Source organism: Arvicanthis niloticus, chromosome 21 (assembly GCF_011762505.2).
Source record: "Arvicanthis niloticus isolate mArvNil1 chromosome 21, mArvNil1.pat.X, whole genome shotgun sequence".
Taxonomy (NCBI): domain Eukaryota; kingdom Metazoa; phylum Chordata; class Mammalia; order Rodentia; family Muridae; genus Arvicanthis; species Arvicanthis niloticus.
In genome coordinates, this window is record NC_047678.1 from 27,620,420 (window position 1) to 27,647,798 (window position 27,379).

The following is a 27,379-nucleotide window of genomic DNA, read 5'->3' on the forward strand; positions in this document are numbered from 1 at the left end:
TGTTGGGGGTTTATTTCTTATGTGCTTAGTCTTCTGTGAACAAGAAGGTCTTGTCTGAGGCCTTCCAGCTTACTCCAATGAAGAATGGCTGTTTTCCAAGCTGGCAACTCTCAACACTGTTCATAGGCCTTGGTCCCTGGGATTTTCTTGACTTCTCTAGTTCACTTTTTACTGGGTCCTGTGACTTCTCTCTTCTTCCTTGATTTCTTGATTTTTTTTTTTTTTCTTTTCTTTATCTGGCAGAGAATGTTTTCATTGCTTTCCTGAGAAAGGTTCAAAGGAACCTGGCTCTTGGCTTGCCCATCTCAGCCTTCCTGCCCCTGTACCCAGCACAGGAGTCAGAGGTGGGTTAGAGTCCAGCTGGAAGCCCTTCACCTCCAATGTATTCAGGCAGTTCCTTCCAGCCTCCTGAGACCAAGTCTCAAAGCATTCAGAGTCCTGACCTGTTTTGTTTCTTTAACCAGAAAGATAAAATGTCCCCTCTATAGGGTCTTCAAACAATTCCACACTCACCTTAATGGTATTTTCTTTCATTCTTACACTTACAAACTGCATACTCATGTCCTTCGCCTTGGGGAAGTGGGTTTTTTTTTTTTTTTTCTTTTGTTTGTTTTTGGTTTTTCAATACAGAGTTTCTCTGTGTAGCCCTGGCTGTCTTAGAACTCACTCTGTAGACCAGGCTGGCCTTGAACTTGGAGATCCACCTGCCTTGGTTGGTCTCCTGAGTGCTAAGATTAAAGGCCTGCATCCCAACTCTGGGTTTTTTGAGGTTTTTAAAAATGGTTTCTTTTACTCTTTTCTTTCATTCCTTTTCTTTGTACTTTAATTATTTTGTTTTTTGAGACTCTTTAACTCAGACACTTCTCTCCCTCTGAGGTTCCCCTCCCCTCCTCCCTTCCCCTCCTCTTTTCTCCCCCCACCTCTCCTCCCTTCTCTTCCTCTCCCCCTTCCCTCTCCCTCCCTTGTCTCCCTTCTCCCTCTTCTCTTTCTCCCTTTCCCTCCTCTCCTCCCCTCCCTTTCCCCTCCCCCTCCCCCTCCTCCATTCTTTACTCCACTCCTCTCCTCTTCCTCCTCCTCCTCTCTGATTTTCTGTGTCTGTACCTTTGTCTGGCGATTTCTCAGTTGTGTGTTCTAATCTTGCTATCACGCTTTACCTCTTACCACCGTGGTTTAAGTTTCTCGGAAGGCTTTTTGCACCTTTTAAAAAATAACCTCTTGTTCTTGTTTCGTTGTTGCTGCTGTGTCTGCCAACTCCCAGTAGTGTCCCTTTTTTTAGAAAACCTTTTTATTTTGAAAAAAAAAAAGAAAGAAAGAAAGAAAAGAAAGAAAAGAAATACTTACCGGAGGAGTTGGAGAGATAGTGCAAAAAACGCTCTGATGGTTTCCCCAGTTTTTCCAGTTGCCTTGAAGATCCACGGCACAAACCGCAACCCGACGCTGACCGCTGAGGCAGGGCCGCTGCCGCAGTGAGGGCCTGCTGGACAGCTTTACTAGGTTTTATCATCGTCTTTTTCTCTTCCAGGACCAAATTTAAGACAGCCCATTATATTTAGCTGTTGTGTTTCTTTAATCTCTTCTAATCTGTAGAAGATTCTACGTCTTTACTTCACCTTCCTTATTTTTTTTACTTTATTTTTACTTCAAGTGCACTGGTGTCTTGCCTGCATGTATGTCCATGTGAGGTACGTCAGGTGCCCTGGTACTAGAGTTGTGGATAGATGTGAGCTGCCATGTGGCTGCTGGGAATTGAACTCAGGACTTCTGGAAGAGCAGCCAGTGCTCTTAACCACTGAGCCATCTCTCCAGCCTATCTTTCCTTATCTTACTATTTAAAAAAAAACATTGTGTGTCTGGAGGTTTTTACCTGCATGTATGTATGTGCACTTCGTGTGTTCTTGGTACCTGTGGCGATCAGAGGAGAGCATGGGACCCCCTAGAACTGAATGAATGGTTGTGAGCCACCATGCAGGTGTTGGGAACTGAACCCAAGTCCTCTGAAGAGGCCTTAACCACTGAGCCACCTCTCTAGCCCTAGCCCCTGTTTTAACACTTAAAAAAAAAAAAAAAAAAGTACTAGCCTAAGCTAGGTGTGGTAACTCACACCTGCAATCCCCACATTTGATAGGCTGAGGCAGGAGGATGGGGACTTGGAGGCCAACCTAGGGTACATAGCAAAACCTATCATTGGTTATTATTCAATGATATTATCGTCATCTAAGAAAAAAAACAAAACAAAACAAACACCTATTCCTCAGTCATTTGATTTAGTCCCCCCGCCCCCATTTTTACCTCTGAAGATTTGTCATAATTAGACCGAGGAATTACATTTTAAAGAAGACCCAAGATGTATGTCCTTTCAGCATGCTGTCCTAGGGCTGCGTGTGTCTGGCTGCCTTGGTACTGGTGGTGTTAGGCCTGGTCTCTTGGTTATGGGGGAGGGGGTATATGTGTGCTTCCTCCATAGCAAGCTTGCTATTTTTTCATTTATAATTTAAAAAACCTTTCTTGGAGGACATACTTTGAGGCTGTGCAAATATCCCATTTCTCTCAAACTTCCGCCTGTCAGCTTTAGCGTCCCATTGCTGCGGCTTGCCTGAAGCGGTTATTACTGGAGTGCTCAGATGGCGCGTCTCTACGTCTCTCATTCCTTCTGCATGTATTAGCCGGGATTCTTCTGTAAGGAAGAGCTGTCTCCTTTCCTCTGTTTATTTTCTCAGTTATTTATTTCAGTGTGGACTCCTGGATGCTCTTTGGAGTCTATAGATATGACTCAATAGTATCGGTATTAGGTTTTGGTTTTGGTGTTTGTTTGTTTCTTGAGACAAGGTTTCTCTGTGTAGCCCTGGCTGTCCCGGTACATACTCTGTAGACCAGGCTGGCCTCAAACTCAGAGACCTGCCTGCCTTAAAGGCACACACCAGTGCCATTATTGCTCAGCTTTGTTAATAGTTTTATTGTGCAGATTGCTCTCACTTTGGAGCTCTTTTAGGTTGACTCCTGTGCTCTTTGGGAGTGCCCTTATCCTTGCACAAGCCCTTATTTTAATTTCTGTTATCACAAGATGATCAACGCACATCTTGTGTTTATTCTGTCCCAAACTTGGACTCTGCACTACACCATTTATTGGAGAATATTTAGACATTAAGATCTGGGTACTGTGTGTGCTTACTGCTATTGTGTGTTACTACTGCCTCTAGGCCCTTTGTGATCAGGAGTAGGAAATTATACATACATACATACATACATACACACATACATACACATACATACATATATACACACAGACATACACAGACATATACACATATACATACACATACACACATACATACATACACACATACATACACACATACACATACATACACACATACATACATACACATACATACATACACACACATACACATACATTCATAGACACATACACATACATACACACATACATACACACATACATACACACATACATACATACACATACATACATACACATACATACACACACATACACATACATACATACACACATACATACATACACATACATACATACACATACATACACACACACATACATACATACACATACATACACACACACATACATACATACACATACATACACACACACATACATACATACACATACATACACACACATACACATACATACATACACACATACATACATACACATACATACATACACATACATACACACACACATACATACATACACATACATACACACATACACATACATACATACACATACATACACACACATACACATACATACACACATACATACATACACATACATACATACACACACATACACATACATTCATAGACACATACACATACATACACACATACATACACACATACATACATACACATACATACATACACATACATACATACACATACATACATACACACATACATACATACACATACATACACACATACACATACATACATACACATACATACACACATACATTCATACACACATACATATACATATATACACACATACATACATACACACATACATACACATACATACACACATACATACACATACATACATACACACATACATACACATACATACACACACATACATACATACACACACACATACACATACATACATACACACATACATACACATATATACACATACATATACATACATACATACATATACACATACATATACATACATACACACATACACATACATACACACATATATACACATACATACATACACACATACATACATACATACATACATACATACACATACATACATATATACATTCACCCAAGTTGGCACAACATCAATAATTACACCTGTATCTGTCCTTCAGTGCATCTTTGAATGTGAAGCCACAATGGACTGGTTCCAGTATAGCAACCCAGAGGCTAATTGAATTCTTCTTTCTTTCCTTCTAGAGAATTCTTTCTCCATCAGCAGGAACCCAATTCTCATGCACAAACACACACTTGTTAGTCCAGCCCCAGTGTTCATACTTTATAGCATATCTTGCATACTCTCCCTGTGCTTCATTGGTCTCTGGTTCTGAGGCGCATGTTCCCTCTGCTCCATGTTGGGGTGTCCCTTGCTCTGTATATCTTTAAGCAGACATGGGAGATCACATGATATAGGATTATGGCACTGACACAACCCTAGAGATGCCAAGTCAAAGTACCACCAAATGCTGTGTGCAGGAGCTCTGGGTGTGGTGGAGGGACTTGTTCATTGAGTGAAATCTGGTCAAATTGCCATCCTGGGCTGCAGGTCCCCCCATCCCTGTCCCAGAGAAGATTCTTACAATATCCCACTTGGGCCTCAGAGTTCCCCAGTACTGGGATTCCCCCAGTTCTGGCAGAACTGAAGCTTCCGAGATCAAAGTTGGTTAGAGAGGACAAAGAGAGGCGCACGGCAGTGCCAGCTTCAGAGAGACATTTGGACTACTTGCTTTTCTCCCTACCTGTGGTCCAGCACCCTGAGTCTAAGTTCCCTACTTGCAGAGAGAGCCCTGACAGGCCTGGTTCATGCACTCAGTGGGTGGGGCTTTCCTGAAAGAGCACTTTCTGCCTTGAATGGCAAGTCATCAGCTATTCTTGGGAAGCCCCAAGTGCCCAACACCTTTGTAACTATAATCTAGCAAATAAGGCTTCCACAGCCAGGAGGCCATTACCCTTTGAGGCACTTCCCAAAGCCTCAGCTGGTTCTGAGCGACCCAGGACGGATTCTTTTTTCCAGTGCACCCTGATTCTCTGAACCCCACCCAGAGCCATCCCTTATCTGAACAGTTCTGCCTTCCGGGAGCCTTCCCCATTGCCAGCTCTGCCTGTTGATACTGAGCTCACCTGGAAGCTGAAGAATTGAGGTTAGGTAGGGTCTTAAGGGCGGTCCAACCAACATCAGCCACTCAGATCAGGTGATGACACAAGCCTCAGTTCCCTCATCTGTAAAAGGGAAGGTTGTCTCAGCCCTTGGAACCATGATGAGACAAGGAAGGAAGTGATGTTGTCTCAGGTAAGAGAACTAAGCTACAAGTGTGTAGAGGCAGTCCAGAGAGGCATGGAGCTACAGAGGCAAGAGCTGAAGATACAGCTAAACTGGAGCACCCACCACCCAAGGGCAAGTGGGAGCAAGGTAAAGGGTTCCAGGAACCGAAGGGAGACACTCCTCACTCTCACCCAGAGGGCTGGGCCGGCTAGGTGGAGCCGCAGGCTGTTCTTGAAAAGCTCAGAGCTAAGATAATGAAATGAGTTTTTGCAGGCAACTGCTGGTTACAAGGAAAGATGTTTAGAAGGAAAAGAGCCTTCACTTCCAATTTCTCTGATGGCATTTCCAGAGGCTAGGCTGGCTGGACCACCTGCCAGAGCAAACTTTATTGCTTTTTGTCCTAGCTTTATTCTGTAAAAGATGGAAGAAGGGACAGAAGCATTTTAGACCTCTAAAGAGGCAGGGCTGAGTGTTGTTTGTTGAGGGTGTATGTGTGTGTGTGTGTGTGTGTGTGTGTGTGTGTGTGTGTGTGTGTGACTGGGAATAAAACCCAGAGCCTCATCTGTGCTACACAAGTGCTCCAGCACTGAGTGACTTCCCCAGCCCAGCAATGAGAGGCCAGGCTCTACTGTGCTGCGCCTATTCTGACCTCTTCTTGATAGATTGGGGGTATTTGAACAGTCTCTCCCTGTTTTTGGTTTTTCTCCTGCAAAATTGGGTAGTGATGTAGAAGCCACTGCTGTGCTCCATGCCTCTGGTACGGGGTGTTCAGCTGTGAAGGAAGGACAGGTGGACAGAGTCAAAATAGGTGGGACTATGTGAGGAGAGACAAATGTAAGAGTGGGCCTAGGAGGACAGCAAGAGTCCTGATGAATCCTGTCACGACATTGGGGAACTGTCCTTCTGGGGAATTGGGGTCCAGAGAGGGTCAAGACAGGCTCTCAGTCACACAGCAAGCTGGGGCCAGAACACTAGATCCAGATCGCATCCCAGGTCAATGGGTGAAAATGATGTAGTCAAACTGCTGTGCTAAGTTGCTGTAGGTGAGATACATCTGTGTGACAGATGCACTCAGCCGTGAAGAGAGCTGGTCCATCCTGTGAACTTCTCCTCTCCCCCGCCCAGTAAGTCCTTGCCTTTTCTTGCCCTCTGCTTTATGGGAACTAAGCATGGAGACTTTGGTTCAGTGCTTATTAAAAGCCACCACCTCCTGTCTGCCAAGCCCTTCGCCTTTGCACAGGACCTTCTCTGGTGAGTGCATCCCTCCATGCCTCAGTTTCTTCACCTAGAAAGCCAGGTTAACAGTACATGCCCTGATTCTTTCCTAGGGTGTCTCGAATTTTAAACAACACATAATGTTCTGGGCTGATGACAAGAGGAGGTACTGGTCGGTGGTACTCCTCCACGACAGCACTGGTGGGAGGGTGAATGGGCTTTGAAACCCTGCCCTGTTGGAATCTGTCAAAAGTTGACAATGCTTGGCTCTGGGGACAGGCTGGGCTGGATGGAGCGGAGCACAAGGAGGAGTGGGCATGCAGGCCCGAGTGTCTGTTTTGCTGATTGCTCCTTTTGCTTTCAAGGAGATTAAACTATTTTTAGTCTGTGCCTACTGCTGGTGAGACGCCGGAGGAAGCCTTTCCATTGCCGAGATTTTCTGGAAGCTGCCAAGTGTGGTCTTCAGCTCAATTCTGGGAGCCTCCCAGAGCGGGGAGGGAGGAGCGTTTCCATCTGGGGGCTTCAGGGACAGGCTAAGATCTTCCCTGGGGTCCTTGCTGCGCTGGCCTCCTCAAACCACGCTGCCTCAGCCTGCATAAAGCAGTAATCTGATGCGCCCGATGTTTGTAACACTGTGTTTAAAAAAAGTAATTTATTTTCTAATTATTCCTTGTCTTGCATAACCATACATTGCCAAAGTGTCGCTATTTAAAATATTTATCTCTCCACGCCGCAGGAGCAGCTCTGGAGCGTGGAGGGGGAAGAAATAAAAGTCCACGCGCCAGTCGCAGGCATATTACTTTGACTGGTCCTGGCGGCTTTGACGTCTCCCTGTAAATACATTTATTTTTCATTAGGACGTTTCTGAGCTTGTGGCCCCCGGAGAGTGGAGTGATTACGCTGTTCATCTGCAAGAGATGCAATAGAGGGGTACTCACAGAATGAGCTCTGCTAAGAGCATCCTGTGCCTGTCTGTGTTGGCATTGGCCCGGGTGTGGGGCTTTCAGTATACATTAATGAACTTCATGTGCACTGGATGGACATGGTCAGGGGCATTGAACTTCGATTTATTGGGGAAACTGAGGCCCAGAAAGGGTCTGCTTTGGAGTGAAATCAACTTTTATTGGTAAAATGGGCAGCGGGCCACTGGCCTGTCTTAGCCCTGATGCCAGAAGCCCATTTTTACAGCTGGAAAGGCTTCTGGATTGGGATCAGGGAGATCCTGGGAGACTTCAGAGGGGGCACATGCACAGCTCAAGCTGAGGGCCTCAGAGTGCTGCCAGAAAGGCTTTCCACAAGCAGGTCTTCCAACTCTTTCTCCTTATCTACAGCTGCTGGTTTGAGCGTAGGGTCTGGTCCAAGGGTTCCGAAAGCATCCCTCCTCCTCCTGCTGGTAGTCCATTGCCAGCAGGAACTGGACCTGGCTCCTCCCCTCACTAACAGGCTCCTTTCCAATTAAAAAAAAAAGAATTTTTTTTTTAGCTCACTGAGTGTAAGAGAGAGTTTTATGCTGAATTTTAAAATACTTTTTTTTTTTTTTTTTTTTTTTTTTTTTTTTTTTTTTTTCCAGTCTCTAAACTGCTAATCTCCCAGGCTAAGGGATTCTGGGACAAAGGCAAGGCCTGGAAGTGGAAATCTGTAAAATTAGCTTCAGCGGTATTAGTGTTTGCAGTTGAAGATTGAAAAATTGCTTTCCTGGGGCCTGATTGGAGGCTCCGCTCTCCTTAGGGAAGAGGCAAGGACTCTGTACTGACACCGAGGGAGTCACTGTGACACTGGGAGGCTGCTGTGGGGCCTGAAAGTCAGGCTGCCTTGTGCTGGGCTGGAAAGTGTCTTCTTCCCAAGTTACCACAGCAGCTAACAGTTTTTCCAGTTCTCAGGCACAGCAGGTGCCAAGATCATGCTCCGGAGTCCAGCTGGGCCCCTTCCTCTTTTTCTTTCTTTCTTTCTTTCTTTCTTTCTTTCTTTCTTTCTTTCTTTCTTTCTTTCTTTCTTTTTTTCCTCCTGGACACTGTACCTCCCACCCCCCACCCTAGTTCTCAAACACGTGAGGATTGGGGGAGGGTTCCACAGCCAGGCGGAGGGGCCAGCTCTGGTGCCTGTGGGTGCGCCCGCCCGTATGGCCCATCAGGCCTCTTGTGTGCTTGATTGCCTCTGATTGGCTGCAGCTGAATTCAGCAAAAGCTATTATTTGCCCTTGATGAGCCAATCAGATGGCCTCATTGGCCATTCAGCGCAGGCACCGGAACCTGAGGGTGGGGTGGGGGGATGGATATGGGACTCAGTAAAGGGGGAGGCTCTGAAACAGACGCAGGACCTGAACCTGGCTGTGTCCACCACGACCTTCACACAGGTCACACCCCTCTTGCCTGACTCATCACCCCAAACCAGGGCTTCTTATCCACCCCCACCTCACAATTCCCTCTTTCTGCAACATCTTTCCATGTACCTCTGCATGTCTAAACTCAAGACTTGCTCCATGAAATCCATCTAACCCGGTGTAAGCTAGTTCCTCTAAGGTGCCAGAGCCCCTTGACAGCCCTCTGGCTTGTTCAACCAGCAGTTACAGAAAGCATGGGTACAGCAACCAGAAAGATAGTTATACCTGGTGGCTCAGGCCTACAATCCCAGTTACTTGGGAGGCTGAGATGAGAGAATCACAAGTTCAAGGCCAGCCTGGGCAACTTAATGAGACTGAGTCCCAAAAAGTAAAGGGAAGGGGTGGGTGTGGTGGTACACGTACCTGGTAGTGCACAAGACCAGGTTCAAGGCCAGCCTGGTCTATGGAGTGAGTTCCAGGGCAATAAGGGCAACACAGAGTAACCCTGTCTTTGAGGAAAAACAAAGTAAAGAGAGAACTAAGACTGTATGGCTCAGTGGTAGGGCCCTTGTCTCCCATGCACAAGGGCATGGGGTCAATCTTCATCACAGAAAGAGGAGAAAAGGAAGAATTATCATCATCGTCGTCATCATCAGAATCAGATGGATTTTCAATCCTCTTCCCTGAGACCGTGGACTGGTGAATTCCTATCATAAAATTCTTAGAGTTTTATTTTATTTTATTTTATTTTATTTTATTTTGCCTGGACAAAGGCCTCGTAATCAAACCTCTCTGAAGGGTGTGTGACCTTGGTTTGGGGCTGGGAGATATGAAACACTGGCTTAGGGAAGGGATGCGGAGGTCCCACAGCCCACAGTTCTCCAGCCTCTGTTGACTGGCCAAGGGTTTGGCAGTCCAAGTCTCTGCCCGATTCAGGTGATATTTGAATGTCAAGAGACCAAAGCATGTAACACACTATAGACCCTGTGCGTGTGCACGTGTGTGCATGCAGGCATATACATGTATATGTCACAGAGAGGTTAAAAGGACCTGGTGGGATAGACAGACTATTAGGCTGTTAGGAAGGCTCTGGAGACAGCTAGGGCAGAGAGAAGAATACTTCTGGTGAGAAGCATGATAGTGAGGATGGGAGAGAGCGTGCATTGGGTACGAAGTGATGTGTAGAAGGATCAAAGGAAGAGAGAAAAGCCTTTGTTTGGGACATATTCCTTGGAAATTAACTCCTAGACAAGAATATAGGCCTTTCCAAGTCCGTCATGGGAAATCTCAGCTTTTTGTGGAATGGTAGGGTGTCTCTTCTATAGGTGCAGAGTTTATGGGACCTCAAGGTTCCTAAGTGCAGTGACTCAGATGCCCCCATTCCACGACTCAGGACTCTAATCAGGGTCCTGGCTGTTGTGTCACCAACCTGGTGGGATTGTGACGGTGACCCCCTCAGGATCCTTGACTCTTATAATTAAGCCTCGTGCCTGACCCTCAGCTCCTCTGCCTTTGGCTGCAAGAGATGAGAGAGTCTTTTTATATCCTGCCAAAGGGGCTTCTGACTTTCACATTTCACCTTAAATTCATGATTAATCGCACTCAGTCTTTGATTGTCTCTCCAAAGTAGCAATAGCCTACAGCAACAGCATCCCATTCCACAGTCCTTATAATTACACTCCCCTGAGCGCCTCAGCCACCTGAAATATCGCTCCCATTCGTAAGTGTCCCACCTCTGTTCACGATGGGTGAGCATTTGATCAGTTGTCCCTGTCACATGCCAGAATTGTTAGTGCCCTACCTACCTCCACAGTGAGGTTCTCTTTGACAGTTAGACAGTGCCCGCTATTGGATCTGCCTTCTGCCACCAGCTATGATGGGCCAGTTCCCTGGAGTTAGAACCTGAGGTGGAGCTGGTCTGCACAGATTACTTACTTGGCAAATGAAGCAGGGTTGATTGGGCAGCTGAAGAGGTTTGACTGTGATGTACTCTTGACCAAAGCCTGAACTGGTTCCACCTAGAATGGACTGAGCCCTCAGAGATGTCCCCAGCTGAGGCCGGAGGACCAAGCCTTTGTCCTTTCTGATATTACCCAGAGCTCAAGGGAGCTGCTCCCTTCTACGTGGGCATGGACTCAAAGGAAATCGCTCAGCATCAGTGCCCCTGGCATAGCTGGGGGCCGAGAGGGCGGACAAGAAGAACTTGACCTGACATGTAACTCCGCCCCACATTCTGGATTGTTGCTCACCAGCTCTGAGCCTTCAGGCAAGCCCATAGGGTCCTCTCAGGCAGTGGCACACATTTCAGCAGGGCACTGCCACACCTCCAGTTCCCAGGATGCAGTGAGACCTGAGAGTGGTAGTGGAGCATGTTGTGAGCTCTGGGCTGCACACACATGGGTCAGGGCGGAGCTTTGTTGGCTGTCTAGGTGGGAGTCTTGTCATACAGGTAAACCAACACCAAGGGCAATCTGGGTCTGAGGAAATGGGAGACATGAGTCAAGTCTGCCTTGCCAATAAAGCCAAAGTTGTCTGGGGCCCCTGTAATCTCATTAAGTAGGAGGCAGATAGAGTGGTGAGTTCCTGAGGGCCTGGGCTATGAAGAAAGACCCTGACTCAAAGAAAAAAAGTGTTCTGAGTCTTCAGGCAAGGAGTCTGGGAAAGAAATAGTGTTGTGTACTGGGCAAGTGGAGAAATCTGTGAAGCCTGTTCTCAGTGGGTTAATTAATTAATGGCTGATGGGGGCAGGCTGGACTGGCACTAGTGACATTTATTCAACAAAGTGACCAAAGAGTAAAAGATCATTAGGCAGCTGGGGAGCTATGCTTAGAAAGAGCCCCTGGTAAGGAGAAGAACAATCGTGACGAGGCCACCTCAGACAGGTGACTGTCCATGGTAAAGACACTGAAGGCTACCCCAGATTGGTCAAAGAGCCCTTGCCAAGGCCATAGATGGGTTCCTTTGGTTGACGCCTTGTGAACAAGGCAGATCCAAGCACCCCGGGCACATTCCTTGTTTGAAAGAGCCCTGTGCAGGCCTGAAGATGGCTCATAGGTACATCCCATGTCCATGTTTGGTGCACTGGCTGAGTATTCCTGCAGCATCAGCCTATGGCTGGTGTAGAGGGGTGGGAACAGAAGGACTCGTGCCTTATGGGTGTGGCCATGCAAAGGGAAACCTTGATGTGCTAGAGAAAAGGAAGGCTCTGAGCCGGGCATGCGCAGGGTGGCATGCCAGTTAAAACCCGTCATCAGCCTTAGTGTTCCAACAGCCTCTCTCACTTTGTAAAAGCCTTTTCTTTCAAAAAATAAAAGAAAATTGGAAGCAAGTACAATATTTGGCTGTGGCGGCTGTTAATTTGGCACTGGATGTCACCTCCGCCTTTCTCTTCCAGGATGCCAAGTATGCCTTTTCCAGCTCTGGGTGGGTGGGTGGGTGAAGTGATGGGGGTGCAGGGCGGGCTCCCCGAGCCTCTTAAGATTCGAGATTCATTTCCTTAAACACACATTGTCTCACTCCAATTTCACGTCCGAGCAGTTCTGGCGAGGAATTAGCAGCCCCTGGGAGAGAGTGCGGGCGGGTTCTGTTTACACGGGGAGTGCAGAGGGCGGCGGGCAGGCAGGCAGGCAGGAGGTGAGGGTGCAGGCAGGGGCTTGGGGCTGTTTGCACAAGGAGCCCATGGACAGCCTGGGTCCTGGGTTGAGGTTCCCTTCCTTGGCCAGAGGCTCTCAAAAGGACCTATATTGTCTCCTATCACAGAATATGTCCCACCCATTTCAGGTGCATAAAGGAAGACACAAGGCCCTCAAGTTAGAAGGGACCATTCAGCCCAACTGTCAGTCAAAGAAGACCAGATAAGACCAGAGGGTCTGCTTCTGCTGAACCACCTTCTGCATGTAGACTTAATATCTCTGGAAGTCGTTCTTTCCCCTGCATGCAGCCTGTGCCTCCGACTCCATGATTCCTTTGTGGCCCATGCACTTGAGAGGCTACAGCCCTGTCATTGTATAAGAGAAGCAGCTCCAGGGCATGAGCAGACCCACAGGACCCAGAAGGAAGGCTCTCCCTATGTCCTCCAGTTCCCAAGTCCAAGGTGCCATGTAGCAAGTGTGGAGAGCATGACTTGGGACTGGGCTCCCACTTGCTCGGTTTCTCCTTCAAGGCCAAGAGGCCACAGTGTGTGTTGGAAGCAATGCAAAGAGGGTCTGAAGAGGTCTGTGTCTCTCCTTACCCCTCCGTCTTAAAGGTGCTTTTCAGACAGCAGGACCGCAGACAGAGCCTTCCTTCAATTCTGCAGGTCCACATCCTGGAGTGGGCTGCCCTCTCTGCCTTCCACTTGCCCACAGACTATATTCAGCCTCTACCCAAAACTCATATCCCTCTCAGCATGTCAGAACTGGGGTACCCAGAGATACTAGACAAGGCTGAGCCTAAGGCTTGCTGTAAGGGAGGTGGCCCATCCCCCAGCTCTCCTGGCCTGCTGCTCATTCATCAGAGGGGAGACCTGTTAATTTGTTAGCCCATTAGCTGGGCACTAGCAGCATATGGACCTGATTCCTGCTGCCCCTCTCCTGCCTGCCTACTTGCCTGTGTGTCTACCTGCTTGTCTCGGATGTCGTCATCAGGGCTCATTGCATTGCAGGCTTGTCATGAGTTAGTGGAGGCTTTATCTTAATCAGACTCGGCGAAGCCCCTCAGTGGGGCATCGGAGCCTTTAAAAGTACACTCTAAAGTTCAACAAGCCTACACATGAAGTTCAGTGACATCTGCAGTTGAGACAGAGCCCCTTCTAAGCTGTGGACTAGAGAGGGCCCTGCTTTGGGGGAAACAGTCCTTAATTGTAGTGTTCAGAGAAAGGTGGTTTTCTCTAGCCCACCACCAGCAAGCAGTCAACCATTTCCATGATGTTTCTAGATACTCTTGCTGGAAACGGGGGGTGGTAGGAAGGATGCTAACAGATTCTTTATTGTGTCCTGCCCTTGAGTTTCTGTGATAAGGCTCTTTTGCAGCCTGGATCCTTAGTGGGAGATTATGGGTTGCCTGGGCCTGAACATGTGGCAAAGGAAGAGCTCTAGTCTCTAAGACAAAGGGAGAAAGGGAAAGAGACCTGGGTTTGAGCAGAAAGACTCCAGGACATGAGGCTTTGTCCACGGAAGGAAGGATTCCTCCCCTGTCAGTCACAGACGTTTTTCCCAGCATGTACATATGACCCTGGATACAGACCCACACACACACACATGTGTATCTAGAGACATGCATAATGGTTCTTCCAAGCACTTGAAGACACACATTCACTGGGACATTTGTTTGACATGCGCTACCCATTGGAACATCATCACTCTCCTAATGTACACAAAAGTGTGTACATACTGCTAGGTACCACCCACATGGTGTGCATTCAACATATGTGTAATAGCCATGCTTATGTGCAAGTGCACAGGCATGGGAGGGAACACACACACACACACACTGGCTCCTCCATTATCTGGGTTTATGGTGGAAATAAATTTGCAGTTTAGCAGCCTTAAACATGCCAGGAGTATAACCATAAAGAGCAGATAGCCTGGGCTCCATTGAGCCTTGCTGAGAATGCACTGTACAGGAAGGGTTTCTCAGCCTGCTTTGCATGACATCCTCCAGGGCAGAATATACCAGGTCTAACCGGCAGAGGGTCCTATGCAGGGACTGCCTAGGTTATGCTGGGGAGGAGTAAAGAGTCAGAGCTGTCTGTGGTCACCACCTTGGGACTCCAGCTTGGGACATCTCTAGTCCTAGGATGGGAAGTGGTAACTGTAGCTTAGGCTGGGGGCAGAACAGTCTATAGGCCATGCAGAGGACACAGATGGTCTATCTCTTACCCTGGCTCTAGGGACAGAACCGGGGGAGTCCTGGGAATAGTCCTGGGCAGACCTCTAGTTGTGGGTGTGACAGGTCAGACTACAGCTACAAAATGGAGGAACTTAGGGTCCTCTGGTGGCAGAGGCAAGAGTGTAGGGTACAGCCCAGCCCAGAGTACAGGCAGGAAAACCAAGTGATTGATTGAGCCTAGCTCACGAGCCTTCCCTGACACTCCTGGGAAGATCAGGTCACAGACCCTGCTTAGCACATCTCTTAGTGGGTACTTTAGGGGGTCTCCCAGAACGCCCAGTGGGAATGAGGTAAGGGAGGACACGGCTGTCTCTTCTCCTGTGCCTGCTAAGGAGGAAATGGGGCTGCCTTACATAATTGTGGCAATTTGTTCCACTCTTGTCCTCCTGGCATCATGGCCATCACCACCTCCTTGCTCAGGGAGTCCTTGATTGAGCGAAAAGCTCAGGCCTCCCTCCCTCTGGCTGGGGGTTGCTGAACAGAGGGTGTGGGAGCCATAGGTTCTGTCACTGTGGAGATCTGCCAGATGTCTAGGCCATGAGAAAATGGAAGGGGCTAAGTCACAGCATATGTGGACACTCAGGCCTGTAGCCCCAAGTCTGCCTGGTAACCCATTATGTCCCCAGAGAATCTGCACTGGCAGACACCCTCATGCCAGGTCTCAGCAAGGGGTAGGAGACACAAATGTCCCTCCCTACCCTGAACCCGCCTCCAGAAGCTGACACTTGGCCTTGTCTGAGGTTGGATTTTCCCACAATCACTCTGAAAAAAAAAACAGAACTTCAAGAGTCACTCCCCCTGGGTCTCAGCCTAGAAATTATGCAGAATTCCCCTGCTGCCCATAGGAGGAGCCACTGAGCAGACCAAGTCTTCAGTGGAAATCCTGAGTAAATCTAAATGGGCAACCTCAGGCAGATGAACAAGGACTCTTTGATGTGAGGAGGTTGGCTTTCTGTTGATCATTCATTCAGCTCTCTCTGAGGAACAGTTCTCTACAGGATGTTTAAAACGGGATGGACTTGCAAACCCAGGACACAGCGGTCATGACTTTCATAGCCTGAGACAAGTGGCCCAAGATCTATGGTTGAGGGGGCAGGTGAGTGGTTTCCTGAAGACTAGTTGGTGGGGACATGGGGCTGAGTCTGGGCCAGGGTCTCTTTCTATATGCATGGTTAGACCTCATGGTCATTGAGGCGATTACTCTCTGTGTGTCAGTTGTCCCATCTACAAAGCAGGGACAGCAACAGGGGCTTGTGTGGATGTGACACAGTGAGTGGCTAGAATGGAGGTTTGCTTTGGCCCTGCCAATATTCCTGCAGTAATCATCAACACCTTTCAGCTGTCCCCAAAGCTGGGCGAGGAGGTGGCCCACATAGAATGGGGGCCCATGCATAGCATCTGTTCTCCTGAGTACCGCACACTTATTTAGAAGTTCATGACCATTCAGGTTGAGGGCCTGCCAGTGTTTGCCAGCTGCCAGGCTATCAGTCCTGTTTGCACAGTTGGTTTGCATGGCAAACACTGCTCAGGCCCACAGAAGGTAATGCTGACTCCTGCGGTTGCTGGAGTTCTCACATTCATAGAGAAAGAAGCTGGAGCCGCAGGTGTCAGGTATCCTCCCTCTCCCCCAGCAGTGAAATAAAGGGAGAAGAAGCAGAGCCTGCTGAGAACACCCATCAGTTGCAGGTCTGCAGCTCACTGGCCCCAGCTCAGGAAATCTTTGAGTGATGGGCACCAGCATTTTTCTGAATCAGAGTAGGGAGCTTTCTGTGAAGGCTTAGGAAAGCTATGAATGATGAGAGAGAGTGTGTGCGTGCGTCCCCTCTGGGTTTGTGCCCCCAGTGTGTGTGTGTGTGTGTGTGTGTGGTGTGTGATGTGTGTGGTGTGGTGTGTGTGTGTGTGTGTGTGTGTGTGTGGTGTGTGATGTGTGTGGTGTGGTGTGTGTGTGTGTGTGTGTGTGTCCTGAGTGCACTCATATCCCCAAGTGTACCTGTCCTCGTCATATCTTTGGTATGTGCAAAAGGCCCCGGTGTCTGGGTCCTGTTGGTTTCTTTATGCTTTCAACTTGTTCCGCGGAAGATGTAAAGGCACTTACAAGGATACATAAAACTCAAGAAGAGCTATAAGCTGAGAGTAGGAAAGGAAGAAAAGTGAAAAACGGAGCTGTGAGTTACTGTCAGAGGAAGTAAGCACTGTGGCTCAGGTGTGGATGCTCCTTTTATCAGGTGTGAGTGCTCCCTGTATCATATGTAGGTGCTCCTCGTGCACTCATTAGCACCCTTTGCATGGGCAGCACCAGCTTGGCTCTGGTACCCCCACTGCCTTATTGCTACCTCAGACTCGAGCCATGTGATCAACTGCATTGAGGACTTGGGGGGCAAGCTGCTAGGACCCAGCTCAGAGGCCACTGTTGACGATGCCGTGTCTTTATTCTTGTCAGATCCCCCACATCATTAGGAGCCTCTGCAGTGGTGTGTTCCACGGGAGGAGTCAGGGCTGTGACCTTTGGGTAGCCCTGGGCCTCTGGAAGCTGCAAAACTCTACTGCTTAAAGCACTGCCCATGTTTTAAGGTGGCTTCAGAACACCTCTTGAGGTATGGATGGAAGACCCACAGAGCCTTACACAGGCCTGGGGCCATCAACGACAGGCGTCCTCTATGAGTGTAAACACAAGATAGAAGCGGGATCTGTAAATGGCTCCCTGGGTGCTGGGTTTGAGAGAGGAGGTAAAGCCAACAGTGTGACATAGTCTCTGGCGTGTGTGCTTTTCTTCTCTTAATTTTTAATCATTGTTTTATATGTACAGGTGTTTTGTCTGCATTTATATTGGTATGCCATGTGAATGCCTTGTGCCTGTGGGGGCCAAAAGAGGCTAGCAGATCTCCTGGAATTGGAGTTACAGATAGTTAAAGCTTCCACAGGAGTGCTAGGAATTGAACCCGAGTCAGAGCAGCAAATGCTTAGCAATCTCTCCATCCCCAGCAGGCATGTTTGAAGCTGTCTGTAGAGACAGGTGTGAGACAAGAACACGGGGACGGCCTTACTCCAGAGGGACCTCCTGACGCAGCGTAGGGAGACAGGACCACGACCGGGGCTTACCGCCATCTCTGCCTTTATGCCCACTGGTACCACGTGAAGATCTCATGTTTTCACAAAGTCAGCCAGCTCCACAGCCCTGGCAGCCTCTCTCGTGACAAAGGCTGTAGCAGATGTAGTCACTGTTGGGTGACACCGAGGGAGCAGGGCTGGAATTCAAATCATAGGGCAAAGGTACAAGGGATGGGGAGATTTTTTTACCTTTGGACAGACTCTGACCCCTGTGGCACTTCAATTTCTTCATCTTTGGGACAACAAAGCAGCCAGCCTTGTCACCAGTTATGATGGCATATGAACAAGGAAGCCTAACTAGGGGACTCCCTCTGAGCAAGGTTTGTTTCTAACCACTCTGGTGTCTCTGAGGGACCTGTCCCAGACCCTGTGCCACTAAGCCCTCTCTGCTGGATCATCCCAGTGACATGGAGGCCATGCAGGCTGAGGAAGCAGGATCTGTCCTTTGCTCTCTGGCTTTTAGAACCATGCTTCAGGCCAAAACTCCAACCCATCTCATGCAAGAGTTTATAGGGTGAATTTCTGCTCACTTTAGGGGATGAGAAATGGACGTCTCCCATGAGATCTGTATAGCTAAGGGCCTTCTCAAAGCTGTCAGTTTAAATGAGGTCACATCTTGGATCTATGAAATAATTAGAAGCCTCCCTCCCCAGCCCACCAAAGGCGCATTGAGCATCTGCCCACCCCAGATCTTAGACCCTGCCCAGCATTCTGCTCCTAAGAGGTCATAGAGAGGCCTCACTTCAGTCCATTTTATAGACCCCTCAAGAATGAGGCAGAGAAGAGAAAGAGTTAAAGAGACAAGGCAGCAAGGCAGCCATGGGGCCTGGTCTCTCTGCTAGGGCTGTCAGTGAAAGAAAGCTCATTCCTTCCTCTGAGGGCAAGGTCCTCATGCAGAGACAAGCTGAGGCAGGATCATGCAAGTGAATGAGGATGTACAGAGCAGACTTGGCTCATCTGGCAGCCGAGAGAATAGCAATGTACCCAGGGGCTAGCAATGATGATGGTTCAGAGAAGCCCCCTGCCATGGGGGCATCCTTTGGAGTTTCCGGACAATATATCTGGCTCCCAGATCCTTGGTTTTCTCAACTGTAAAATGGGAGTAGTAACCCTGGAATTGTTAAAGGGACTTAGGGTTATACACCAAGCCCCGTGGGGCTACACAGAGGACCTTGTCACCACTGTCATTGTCCTTCTGTGGCTGATATGATTCCCATGGGAAGAAAATACGAGCCAACTGGATGGGAAGGCAATGTGAGAAAGTGCAGCCAGGGTGGGTGGCAAGGGGCCACAGATGCCGACACAAACAATCTGTTTCTCATAAACATGGGCACCCACACCAGCCGGCCGTCACCCGCGACTTCTATGAGTTGGGAAAGTGCGGGTGTGTTTACTCGCACTCCCCCGTGCCAGCTGGTATGCTGGGCACAGCTTCACTCCCAGCTGCCTCAACAGCCGGCAGCTCCCAGCTCAGGGAGGGGAGTGTGAGCAGGAGCCCCTGGATCTTGCCTAAAGTTTGGTTCACCTCAGACTTGAATTGCTGATATTTTCCCAAGCCAAATGTGGGAGACAGGGTGTTGCAGAGTCTCTTTGGCAGCTGGTCATATGACTGTGCTGGGTCAGGACTGGTTTTCTGGCTATTAAAGCTCCATCTGGGGCTTCAAGGAACCCCTGTATTGAGTTTAAAGAATAGGCATTGCTCCAGTGGGGTCCGAATCCACTCCTTCTATACCCCAGCTACCTTCTTGGCATCTCAGCACACTCCAAACAGAAAGGTACACACTGCAGTAGGTGCAGCTGCATGGGCTCTGTTGTTGGGCCCGTGTCCTGGGGATGCTGAAGTATGTCTCAAGCTCTCTGCTCTGTGCACATCATCTAGGCAGTGGTAGCAGCAGAAGGACATATCTGCTCAACCCTTGAGGTTGGGCAAATATTCATCATGATGGTGTCCCCATATCACTGCATCATGTACCTCCAAGCCCAGTGGAGAATTTTGAGTCAAAGAGTGGTGGGAACTTGGAGGTAAGGACTCAGGGATGCTACCCAGGACCTCCTTAGCAGGCATGAAGTGGCCCATACTGGAGCTATTGCTTGTGACCTTGGATATGGGTCATGAGTGGCTTTGGCCAATTAGAATTTGATATTGAAGCTGGGCAGTGATGGCTCCTTCCTTTAATCCTAGCACACAGGAGGCAGAAGTAGGCGGATCTCTTTGAGTTTGAGGCCAACCTGGTCTATAAGAGCAAATAGCTAAGGCTACACAAAGAAACCCTATCTTGAAAAATCCAGAGGCCGGGCGGTGGTGGTGCACACCTTTAATCCCAGCACTTGGGAGGCAGAGGCAGGTGGATTTCTGAATTTGAGGCCAGCCTGGTCTACAGAGTGAGTTCCAGGACAGCCAGGAATACACAGAGAAACCCTGTCTCAACACCCCCCCCCAAAAAAAAAACAACCAAAAAAAATCCAGAAAAAAAATTGGTATTGAAATACACTAAGGTCTACTCTCTCTCCATTCCTCATGGACTGGGCCATTTGGGGTGGGGCAGGGAGAGCCATAACCTCTCTCAGTGCTGAAGAGTTAGATGGCTAGGTAGTTAAGAGGACTTCTTGCTCTTTCAGAGGACCTGGGTTCAATTCCTAGCGCCCACATGACAGTTTACAATCATCTGCAACTCTAGTTCCAGGGGATCACTCTCTTCTGGCTTCTGGGCACCAGACACACACACGATGCACAGACATACATGTAAGTAAAACACTGTACACATAAAACAAAGATTAATCTTTTTTGCCTGTCCCAGAACATCTCCTCAGTTCAAAGAGAGCCAGAATGTAGGTAAAATTTAGCCACACACTTGAGTATCACGTAGGCATATGGCCATGGGAATATGTTGTCTAATTATAGTATCCTGGAGCCAAGCCACCGTGTGGGGTGACTCTGTGTGATCCCTTGGCCTCCTTGACAGCTGGGCTTGCTTGCATTAGTTCCTGTGACAAGGAACTTGTTACTCACTAAGCAATGGATTCTTCCAGGAATTGGGGAATCTTGGATATAAGAAAGTTCCTTTAATTTTCCTGGGGTGAGAAAGGTTTCTCTGTTCACAGTAACCCTAGGAACGCTGCAGAAAGGACTTCTCATGTTAGAAGTTGGTGGTGGAAGCCAAGACTTTTCCACATGAGACACAGGACTCAGTAAACAATCAGGTTTACCAAGACTTTAAAGTCAGAGTAGGATTGAAGGGCTGGTAAATGCCTACAAACACAGTACTTAGGAGGCCAAAGTAACAAGACCAGGAGTTAGATCGTAGCCTGTGCTACAAAGTAGCAAGGATCCTGTCTCAAAAAAGAAACAAACTGAAAACAAACCCCTTTAGAAATCCACATTTGTTTCAGAGAAGCAAAGACAGTGCCACGCCCAGAAATGGGCTCTGCTTCCTCTATCCCTGTGTAGGGTAGGACATACAGGGAGAGGAACCTCCCTAGAACCACCTTAGGGACATTTTCTTAGACTGGCCCCAGTCGAGCTGGGATGATTTTTTTTATTTTTTGGTTTATTGTTTTGTGTTGGGTTTTGTGTCTTTTGAAAAACAAGAGATTGAGCCTTTTTATGACATGGATTTTACGCGTAACGAGGCAGCGTAATTTCCCATTCTCAGCGGCAAGTGCACTTTTTACACTAATTGCATAATTAGACATAATGTACTAATTGCAGTAATGGATGACAGTCAACTAAACTTTAACTTTAAAAACAGGGAGGCGTTGCTGGGGGTGGTTGGAGGGACTTTATCCCCCCTCCTTGAGTTTTGTGAAGGGGATGGGTGAGCTTGCCTATGAAAGCTCTTAGCAGCCGCCTCTTAGGGCCCAAACCAGAGAGCCACTGGGCCCTTCTCCCCTGCCCAGGCTCACGCAGAGTATGTCACCAATATGGCATGCCCCCTCAGGAATGTGGGCTGCGCAGGTAGGGCAGGGACAAGAAAGGTATCACCTATAGCAGAAAGTCCTCCCCTGTATGCAAGACTGGATTGTAATGGCCTGGCTACATCTGTCTCTGATTACCCTCTAGACAGTGTTCCCCCAGCAATCTCTACCCACTTGTTAGCAGTGTGACAACCAATGTCACAGTATACAAGCCCTGATTGTGACAATACACCATATATGACCCACCATGAAACCAACCCATCATGGAATGGTGGCAGTCTGTGAGCAAGTGAGAAAGCCTAGTGAGTGGTGCACGCTCCTGCCCAGGCACTGACTGTGTTCTGAGGGCTCCAGTGGCCCCTTGCCCTTGTCCAACTGTAAGTTCTGTTCCTGGCAACTAAAGCTGCCTGGGGAGTTCTCAGTCACAGAACACCCTGCGTTAGGGTTTTCATGTACCTAATGTGGGGCACCCTCTTAGTCCCAATAAGGTGGGGCCTGTACCAGATCTGTCTTAGGTGCTTACGTGGGAAAGAACTCCAGGTGCGTGGCCATGCATCGCTCTTCCCATTCAACAGTGATTAGTGGGATGTCCTGACTCTTGATGAAGATAGCAGCCTGGTTAAGCAGCATACTAGGGGTGAGGCCAGAGGCTTCACTCTGGCTCTGAGTGCTTGGCTTAGGGGTCCTGAACTGGTCACTGCCTGCTCTCCACTCTTCTAGCCTCCTTGCTGGTCTTGGGCTATCTACGACCTTCACTCATGGCTTTCCTAATGTCTAGCACAGCCCAGTCTGGCAGTCAACACCGATCCTTTGTGGCAGACTCCAGGAGCCTCTTCCATAGGCATTCTGGTCTGCCATTTGCAGTCCACTTCTGGTCCTCCCCATTAGGATCATGGACACATGAAGTGCTGGGTAGTTAAAACACCCACCTTGGCTGTTTTATATCAGACACTAAGAGATGTGGTAAGAAATGGTTTAGGGAGCAGCTGCTCACCCGGAGGGGGGGTGGGGGGGAGGTGAGCAGGCTCAGAATGGGGGCTGGGATGCTGGAGCACCTAGCTGGGCCCCACGCTGAGCCTGGGCCTTTGAGGAGACAAACAGAAGCGAGGCAAGCCTGCATCAAATCTTTCTTGTTCCATTTTTTTCTCTGATTTAATTTTCCAGAGATTAGGGCCCGTTCACCTTCACTGCGGAGAAGCCTCAAGAGTGTGCCTGTTTTCACTCCCAGGGTTATGTGGTTGGTTAGAGGATCCAGCTAAGGCTGCCAGTCCTCTGCCCCCCTCCCTTCTGGAGTGGCTGGCTTCCCACCTGCCCCCAGCATTTCAGTATCATTGCATCTGCCCCAAACTCCTTTCTGGTTGGTCAAACTCCCAGTTCATCCCTTCAAACCCTTATGCCCCCCTTTCTCAAAAGTCTTACCTTCAAATTTAGAGACTGATGCAGAGGACAGAACTGTGATGTACCCTAAGGCGAGGGCTTTGGATCAGACTGGCCCTGTTCAGTTTCTAGCTCTGCCATGGGGCTTTTCCTCTCTTTGGCTGTTGAATGGGGATGACAAGAATGAACTGTCTTCCGGCGGCCATCGTGAATCAGTGAGTTCAAGTATGCAAAGCACCTGCCCCATCATCTCTTTCCCTCCTCCCTCTTCCTGCTCAACCTTCTCACTCTGGGCAGGTTAGTAGCTGGCTCAGGTCAGGGCCCCATTGTTGCCACCTTTCTGAGACTTTATAAAGTACCCCTGATGGGGTCTGTCCATGCCACTTGTCCTGAGGTCTTTCGTCCCCTATGACAGCTTTTTGAATGTTCCTGGCGTTTGGGGATGAGGCTGACTCTTCCCATCCTACAGGTGTTCAAGTTTCCCATCCAAGGGTCTGCAAGCTCACTTCTCATTTATGTAGCTGCCCTGGGAAGCAAGAGGTTGGGCAGAAAGTTTGAAATCCCCAGAAGGACCAAAGAATACCCTAAAGGGAAGAAGGTACCCCCACCAAGTCACAACTATAAGTAGGGACTGAGAAGATGTCTCATAAGCACAAGGATCTGAGGTTAAACTCTAGCACCTTTGTTAACACTAGGGACACTTGTAGAGACTAGAGGATCCCTGGGACTAGCTGACTAGCCAGTCTAGTCAAATCACTGAGTTCCAGGTTCAGTGAGAGATATCTCACACCTCCAAATAAGATGGAAAACCATTGAAAATGCCACATGATGTTGGCCTCTGGCCTCCACATGCACACACACACTTACACATTTTTAAAAATAGTGATTGGAAGAGCATGGTAGAGGATGGTAGAGGCACATGATATAAGGGACTCCATACAACCCCATAAATTGTCCCTCCTGCCTTAACCATCCCTGCTGTTCCTCAGGCCCTCTGCCACTATCTCCTTCTCTCCCCCCATGTGTCTACATGGCTTTGTCTGCCTCCCTGTCCTAGCACCTTCCTTCCATCCCCTGTGGGATGAAGCCTTAACACGGATGGCTTAGAGTTGCAGCAGCCCGGGTACCCATTGGCTCCTTTGTTCAAATCAAACCAGCTATTCAGATAAAGGTGAGGACCACTGAGGCAGTGTTGCCATGGGAACTATTGCATTTTTTTTCCCCAAATTATTCTCTGGGACAAGGAAACCAACAGTCATATGGTCTTGCTGTGGCTGAGGCCTTCCACCCTGTGCCCTGGCCTTTCTGCCATGTCCCAGCTGGTCCCAAGACTAGGGGCTGGTGTTGATGGGAAGCTAACTAGCACAGTCCAAGCACTGCACTTTCCCTGGGCTCCCTCCTGGGTGCATGCTGGAAATCAGCTCCCTGGACCACATCAATGTGAAGATGACCTATCTGCTGAGGAGGAGCACCTGCTGAACCTCATTCAGTTCTCCCTTGGGCTCAGGACTGAGCTCAGAGCCCTTCCATGGAACAAAGCAGCTGGAACAGGCCCAAAGGAATGTTGAAAGTATAAGACACCAGGGGCCTGCCATTCAGGAGTTGCTACGTACCAAGGGTTCATTTGGGAATGGGAACCGGCTGGGCTGGCAGCTCGCACAGCCACTAGGATTCTGTCTTCATTACACCAGAAACCCCTTACAATCCGTTTCCTCACTCTAGACAGGATTTAGAGCTCATGGGAAGACAGAACAGCCGGGACAGCATGGCTTCTGAGGCCTGCTAGCAATAGTCCAAAGAGGCCTCAAATGCAGGCCTCAAATGCAGGCACCAGAGCAGGCAGCAAAAGGACCCCGTGATAGGTCCTTGGATAGAAGTAGAATAGGAGGAAAGCCTGGCAGAGGCATGCAGGGCTCTGCAAGCTCACAAATCTGCAAGCAAAGCCGGAGGGATGAAACCCATGTCCCAAAGCATGGCATCCGGCATCTGCCTTTGTTGAGTGTCCTCTGCACACAGACATGGTGCTTGAGGGGACAGCAAAAGAGCTAGCTGTCTCTGTGTGCTATCAGTGGCTCCCTGGTGTCTGGGCTCCTGTGTTATCTCCTTCAGGGTGGAGAGTGAAGTGTTAGGGAAAAGGACAGGGTGCCTGAGGGAGAGAGTTGAGGGTGTGGGGCAGGATTTGGGTAAAACTCAGGAGAAAGAAGTTGGCTAGCCGGGAATGAGAGCTGATGTCTTTTAACAGCTCTCAGCGGGCATATCTAGCAGAAGAGTGGGGGCAGGGTGGGGGACTGAAACTACTCCCTCAGCCCTGGTTAGTAAACAGCAGTGGTGGTGGCAAGGGTACAAGGTTCCAAAGACATAAACTGTGCTGCTGTTCGTTGGCTTGTAAGGACTCCCATTCTCACAGATATATCAAACTCGGGGGATTCAGAAACAGTGACTTTTAGAAGAACCTCAGCCTCCCAGCTTCATGTCACCTGTTGGGACCTTGGAGTGTGGCCCTGACACCAGATCTCTTCCCACTGCTGGCCCCAACCCAGTAGCCATGTAGATACACGTCAAAGTGTATCTATCCTAAGCCGGAAAAAGGGGTTCCCAGGCTTTTCAAAAAGACACGCACAATCTTCAGGAAGCCAGCGCAGACCAGCCTCAAAGCCTAGGAATGACCTTGACAATCGAATCTAATGTGTTGGAACTTCATCCCTTGGCCCTGATGAAGCCAGGCAGCTGCGCCCCCTGCTGGCACAAATAAGCTGGCTGCTGTTTCAGCTGTGTAGAGACCTGACTGCAATACAACCAGACTATGTTCCAAAGCAGGGAATGGGGGTGTTTTAAACCTCCAAACCTGAGGCAAATATGTCAGGGAATATAGCGCATGTGGCTTTGTTACTCCTTCCTTTGTCCAGAACTGTGTTCTTTTGTCTGATTCTCCGTTTCCCTAACGTAGGGTACTGGCTCTCTACTTGCCTTTCCTCTGCCTCCGTCACAGAGGACCATCTGAGGACCTTGGTCCAGAGGCTGAGCATGGGGCCTATGGAACAACCTGCCCAGGTGTCCACCCAGAGCCTCAGTCCTCTCTGGCTGTACAACCAGGCCCTGCCACTCACCTCCCTAATTGCCACAGCTCTGTAGGAAGGAGCGACTTCATCACAAATTATTTTGTTCTAAGAGAAGGACAAAAAGAAAAGAGAAGCAGAGAGGGATGGGGATGGCGGGAGGAGAAGATTGCCTGAGTCTGCTTTCTGTGTTGCTTTAACCCTTGCATTGCCAGGCACTAGGCAGTCAGCAGAGCTGAGGCTCTGGCAGCCTCCAACCCCCAGCCCCTCCTCTTGTCAGATGGCAGAGTCCTTATCTCTGCATGTCTTCTGTCACTCTCGACCTTATCACTCCCTGCCTGCCTGCCTCCGTCACCTCCTTATTGCCCATCACCACCAATTCTTCCTGTTTCCACATTGTCCCCACCTCTGCATAGCCTGGTGGCAAGGCTCTGTCATAGTAGCTGGGTCTATGACCTTTAGTGGTGAAGGAGCCAACTTGGGGTACAGACTTCCTGGGATTGTTTAAATAGGGGCACGGACCAGATCAGGCTTGGAGATACCCTCAGGTGTAAAATGCATATATATGGATGCACATACCCAAGACCCCAAGCATGAACAAAGATGCCTGCAGAACTCTGCCTCTGGGATTCACATATATGCTCCCAGGCTGCATCTAGAGGACCCAGCCTCACTCACCCCAAAGCCCACACGCTGGCATGTGCACACAGGTGGCAGTGTCAGGCCATGTCACATACTAGCCATCAATTTACACGAACACATGCATGTGTACTGAGACTGTGCCTCTTAAGGAAGGAGATGGGTAGATTAATTCTCCCTACTCGATCTCCATCAATATTCTGTGCCTTGAATGGCAGAGGAGCCCCAGGGGCTTCTAGAATTCTCCATAGTTTCTGCAAATGGCCTAGGGCAGCACCCACAAGAGGGGCACAGCTGCCTGAGGCTATGTGGGGGAGAGCTGTGAGTGTGCACACATAAGAGATA

At 48.8% G+C, this 27,379-nt stretch overlaps 1 protein-coding gene and 1 long non-coding RNA gene across 12 annotated transcripts in view; one reads left to right on the forward strand and one right to left on the reverse strand.

Moving 5' to 3' along the window:
- Positions 1 to 27,379, forward strand: part of Cacna2d2 (calcium voltage-gated channel auxiliary subunit alpha2delta 2) — a 132,054-nt gene that overhangs the window by 37,940 nt on the left and 66,735 nt on the right. The gene's annotated exons all lie outside the window — the stretch shown is intronic.
- Positions 1 to 27,379, reverse strand: part of LOC143435435 (uncharacterized) — a 38,871-nt gene that overhangs the window by 2,666 nt on the left and 8,826 nt on the right. Inside the window, exons 1-5 of one of the 4 annotated variants that reach the window (XR_013105745.1) lie at positions 18,039 to 18,202; positions 10,501 to 10,587; positions 9,495 to 9,580; positions 5,395 to 5,493; positions 1,342 to 1,515 (exon numbers count right to left, since the gene is read on the reverse strand). This is a non-coding gene — a long non-coding RNA (uncharacterized LOC143435435). Of the gene's footprint in view, positions 1 to 1,341; positions 1,516 to 5,394; positions 5,494 to 9,494; positions 9,581 to 10,500; positions 10,588 to 18,038; positions 18,203 to 27,379 lie in introns of those variants that run through there. The other 3 variants (XR_013105747.1, XR_013105744.1, XR_013105746.1) reach the window with 3 other exon arrangements.